The sequence below is a fragment of the Coptis chinensis genome, chromosome 4 (genome assembly GCF_015680905.1).
Source record: "Coptis chinensis isolate HL-2020 chromosome 4, ASM1568090v1, whole genome shotgun sequence".
NCBI classification, from domain to species: Eukaryota; Viridiplantae; Streptophyta; class Magnoliopsida; order Ranunculales; family Ranunculaceae; genus Coptis; species Coptis chinensis.
The window spans coordinates 94,786,362-94,791,960 of NC_141459.1; the positions used below are offsets into that span (position 1 = coordinate 94,786,362).

At 35.3% G+C, this 5,599-nt stretch overlaps 1 long non-coding RNA gene across 3 annotated transcripts; it reads right to left on the minus strand.

Annotated features, from left to right (window-relative positions):
* Positions 1-1,185: 1,185 nt before the first annotated feature.
* On the minus strand, positions 1,186-5,277 carry LOC147505841 (uncharacterized). 3 transcript variants are annotated; one of them, XR_015193491.1, is made up of 4 exons: positions 4,875-5,277; positions 4,638-4,729; positions 4,273-4,396; positions 1,186-1,791 (listed from the first exon to the last, which is right to left on the minus strand). It is a non-coding gene; the product is annotated as an uncharacterized LOC147505841 (long non-coding RNA). The 3 variants fall into 3 exon arrangements; XR_015193490.1 differs by having other exon boundaries at positions 4,218-4,396; XR_015193489.1 differs by having other exon boundaries at positions 1,186-4,396.
* Positions 5,278-5,599: the final 322 nt, after the last annotated feature.

Sequence of the window (5,599 nt, forward strand, 5' to 3'; positions counted from 1 at the left end):
ATGAAGAAGAGCTAAACAATGGGTAAGAAATGCAAAATTTTCCTCCCTTTCTTTTTATTCCTATTAGAGTATCCACAAATTCTTTTCTTATGTTAATTGACTTGTAGTGAAAAAACTTGCTTGTATGACGAGGACGCAACTCTACCACAGATGATGATTCTTATTCATCTTCGGGTAAATATACATTTTTAATTATTTTTTTATATGTATGTTTATTGTATTTTCATAGCTTTGAATATTCATATGTTTTTGCTGTAGGAATGTCACTTGATTAAAAAAAGTTGCACATAATTAGATTTTGAAGGTCGCATTGCAAAGGTTACTGCCATTTCCTGGGTATTTTAGGTTTGGATTATATGGAGGGGTGTATGTCAGAGAACAAATATGGAATTGTGGAATAGGGGAGGATCATAAGAGATCCTGATGGCAGAGTAGTGTTAGCTTACACTAGAGGTAGTGGTCAAAGGTCTGTCATATATTAGGAACTTCTAGTCTGCCAGGGTGTAAGAAGCTACAACTACTGAAGGTGGAAGTGGCGTCGGATTCTATGAGGGCTATTAACATCTTGAAGAAACAAGAAAGGGAATTATGGGACTGCAGACTGCTCATGCGTTACATACTACTGTTAACATTTCTTTATTTTTTGTAATCCAATGTATTTACTACAAACATTTCAACCACTTTATACTTGTATAGTTGCAGCGCCATTTTGGGTATTTGGAACGTCTTAATTATTCAATCAATCCCTATGGTGGCCTTTGTGTTTCAAAGAATGCAAGGTCAATTTTTCTCAAATTGCCACTACAAGAAAAAAAACGGTTTTATATCATCGTAAAAAAAAAGTGACAAAAGTCTTTTGTCACTGTTTTTTTTTTTCCAAAACTGTGACGGAATGGGGGTCATTTTTTTTCTCCAAAACCGTCACAAATACTCTTTAAAGAACAGTCACAAAAAAGCTGAAAACAGTCATAATATAACCACCTTTTAGTGACAGTTTTTACTGAATAGTGATAAACGTTGTCCATAACCATCATCAAAAGTAACCCTTTTATACCTGTTTTCACAAAACCGTGACAAATGGCTAAAATTTTTACAAAAAAAAATAAAAACAAAAATAAAAAACAAAAATTCACTGAATTGGTTATGCACTTCATATCTCTATTAAATGCTTATACACCTTTAAAAAAATCTTAACATACATAATCCATTAAATTTCCAAATATCATTCACAAACACTAATTCCATTGAACCAATCAAATCCAAACTAGACTTAGATAATTGTTACATGTATTTAAATAATAAAAATTAAAATGAAACATCCCAAAAGTTAAAAAAATAAATCATCTTAGCCTGCCGGAGTCATCACATGAATTTAAACACACTTATCGTTCGTTTTGAGCATAGTCCTCAACACGTTCTTGGATGAAGCCAACAAACTCGTATCCTTGCTTCTCAACGTAGTACACTTCTAACACGACTACAATACTCCGGAGTACCTCACAAGGTGGGGACTACTCTTAGTATAGCTCCCTCCACAACTTGCTTATGATATTCAATCCCTCTTGTAAGTAAAACAATTAGTGAGCGCAAGTCAAAACTTCTATATAGTGTAGAAATTACAAGGTAATACCTTGAACCATTTTAGAAGATTCTTGTTTGAATCAAACAAATTAACAAGTGCAAATTTCAAAATATAGAGAAAACAACGAATAATTTCAGTGGACTAAGAAAAGGTTAAAGAAAATATATCTTCAGCAAGTCACCGCCACAAGCATTATAACGGTTCTCATCCTGAAAAAGCTCCATGTTAGTGAGGCAAAAAATAGGGAACAAATAAAAAATCGTTCATAGCCTAGTTATCACAAGATAGAAAACTTAATATTGCAACAATCAACTCACCACCTAAATCATAATGAAAACGTGTTGCTGCAAGAACCAACCGAACACCAGAAATCATAATGGGTGTCTTAAGATTTACTAAACAAGTGTGGTCAGGGATAAAGAGAGCCATGGGACTCATTGCAGCAGTAATGAACTTTAACTTTAACGGTTTGGCTACTTAGGACAACAAGGAAAACTCAAGCATATATCTATATATATATATATATGGTGTGTGCGAGTGCATAACATATGGAATGAAAGGAACTGCAGACTGTTTGGAAGGGGACATAGTGTTGATGTAGTGTGTATTGACATTCTTACCAAAACCTATACAGGAACTAACTCATACTAGTGCTGCAAGAAACATTATTACCTCCCAACACAATGTACATAGAACAAACCACCTGCAGGCACTATGAAAATAAATGCAGGCGAATATATGAACTCAAATGGAACAGGTTATGGTGACCTAATTGGAATCCATAATGGCGAGACTATCTTAATGTTTTGTGTAAGCTCATATGCAAGATGTTGACTATTTTAATGAAATGTTACCCAAGGTTCTATCTTAATTCACTACAAGCAAAGTGGCTCATTCGCAAACACGTGAGCTGTCTTTTTGGCTTGAAATTGTACAAGGCAGTCTGCATGCTTGAAATAATTGTGAATTTGTAAGTTAGCTATATATGTAAAAGACTAGTCGACAACCTAAAACTAACCAGTGATTGGTACTACAAGTCTACCAACCTGGTTTCATTGATAAACAAGTAATCAATTCTCCTTTTGAATTCATGATACATAAGTGTATTTCCCTTCGTATAAGGACTTAGCTATGAACCTATAGAAAATATAAGAGAATGAAAGCCGCACTTGAGTCCTGTCAAAACTATAAAAAGTATGCTATGCAATAGAGAAGACTGATTTCATTGAGGTTCTGGCATACTTAGCGACTTAAGTTTTTCCTAATTATACTAAATTGCAATAGCTCCTTCGCTAAACCTAATGCAACCCTCCTCACTTCTAAGTTGAGAAGTTTCCCTATCAGTTTCGTTACCGTAACTAAAGCTATGAACAAAAGGTTTATTTTCCAATCAATTTGTCAGTGGTATTCCAATAGGTAGGCACTACAATGCAAAGACTTAAACTTTGGTTAGCTGAAATGTATGTACTTCTAAAAGTGCGGTAGTCTAGGCATATCAAAATTTGGAATATGGCAACACATGGTAAAGCATCTCCAATGGAGTGCTCCTACGACTCGAGGATTTACTATAGGTTTCATAAGTAGAAGCCTGTGTAAAACCAAACCCAAGAAAACTTTTGTTAACCTGAATGAAAGTAAGTAGTTCTAAAATTAAAGCATCTAGGCAGAAAAATTGAAAGTGTGGAACAGCCCAGCAATATTGCAACCACAGTAAAGCATCTCTAATGGACTGCTCTTAATGATCACTGATAAGGACAGGAGTATGAGAAGACTGCATAGCAATAACACTCTTGCTCAGGGAGTAGCTAATGGTATAACAGAGGCTGATCAGATTTATATTCAGACTCAGATGTTGTTAATTACAAGACTTATTTGCTACTAGAGTTTTGCTTGATAACATTAAAGTTCTTATTGCATACAAGACTCCTGTTACTAAGTGTAGCTGAATAAGACCACATGCTGGTCCACTCAAATTGTGCACATGGGAATGTAATGCATATCTAACAAAGTTGTTGTTGCGTACAAGACTCCTGTTACTAAGTGCCACTGAATAAGACCACATACTAGTCCACTCAAATTGTGCACATGGGAATGTAATGTATATCCAACAAAGGTTTTGGAGTGGTTAGATTAATTATCATAACACCGACTGATCGAGAATAAGACAAATCAAACCAATTCACGATAGGGGGGAGGGCCAACTACAAAATTGAACCCAATGACAACATCAATTACTCGACCAAAATCGTAAGGCCAAAAAGACGAGCCGAGTTTACTTTGCTAAGCATTCAATTAAAAGAGATTTTATATTTCCAGAATTATCAAACCTGATACCATTTTAGGACCAAACCACCCTCAAAGAACTAGATTAGTCAGTTACCCACACACACAAGAACAAACAAGATAGACAAATAATACAGTATCCAAAGAAACGCAGACAACCAGAAACAGTAAAATAAGTATCACTATTTTTGTTGTCAATTTCCAGTAATACAGTTGGACTCAAAACTCTTAGTAGGAAAAAAGAAAGAGCACAAATGTACTTAACCACCATCAATAAATTAGACCAAACCATTGTGTACTAACCACTATAGACCAAGACATTATAGGAAAGTAAGAATCAAGAAAAACAAACCTGCTGTGCAAGCAAGAGTCGCACACAAACACGCAATTTCAAATTTGGAGAATACCTTTCAGGTCATTGACGCAAACCACGCCAAACAATAGTGCAAGCACGAGCAACACCTACAAACTTTTAGTAGACATTGTTATCACTCCAATTTCCGTTAATACCACCAGTGTAGGGCTACAAAGCTGTACATAAAACAGTGCTATACGTTATCAGTTCATACTTGTATTGTTGATTGAGGTGCACACTATGGATCTATAAAGCAGACAACTACACCAGATGGTCAGAATAGATAGGTCTGTGCTAGTAGTGTGCATCCTAGAACCTCATGTATTGCAGAAGACCGTGACTACTAATGACAAAGTAAAGAAATATTTTATAGGTTTACCTTCAAGATGCAGATTGTAAGCAATAGAAGGAAATTACCTCTCACTTGTTTTGGGAATGCAAAAATGATGGATGCCACCTCTTTATTCTCTAAGGAAACTCCTCGAACAAATGGCAGTGACATGACTCATCTTTTTTTATAGAGAAATCAAAGTTCGAAAAATGAGATTCTTAATAAGAAAATTGCAACAATTCTTTTCTAAGCAAAATACAAAACTGAGAATGCTTATGAATAAAAATGTCGTCAACAGAAAAAAGTTGTGAAGGAAAGCTTACTTAGTGGATAGTTCGTTTGAGGGAGGGATAACAGTTTTTGGGTTATTGCTTATTTTCTTTCCAAAAAGTTAAGTGTGGAAAGTGAAATTAGTTTGGCGGCCTGATATTTGGAAGAGATAATAAACCTGCAATAGGGGAGTATGACATCACTGGCTCAGATTTGGTTTCCAGCATGGAGGAGGAGGGGCATAAATTTGGTTTCAAGAAGAGAGGATTTGAGCTATCCACCGAAATTAATGGAGTGAAGCACTCGGCAACGGCAATTAGCTAGAAAGAAAAAAGGATGTGAGAGAGGAGAATGAAACCTGTTGTGGGAGATCGAACATTTGTTTTGTGTGAAGAGGAGCACGTACCTCGTACCTAGAAGTGTTTGAAGGAAGTTGGCTGTGTTTCTACTTTCTACGCAGTTACTTTCTAGTGTGCGAGGAGTACCGAAAATTAAATGATCTTCTAACATACACTACACCATAATAGCATATTATGGACTTTTTTGTTTTGCAACGGTTATTTACCGTTAGCAAGTTGCCAATGCTATATAAGCGTTTATAAATATAAACTAACTCTCTCTCTCTTTCTCTCTCTCTCCTTAATTCCCCTTTTCTCACTCTTCAATTCGATTCAACCATCTATTCTTGACAAACTCAAGACTTCAAAAAAAAAAAAAATAAAATCTTTTCTTTTTCTTTCAGATGAGAAAAAGAGTGATTTTTATGGGGTTTAAGGAT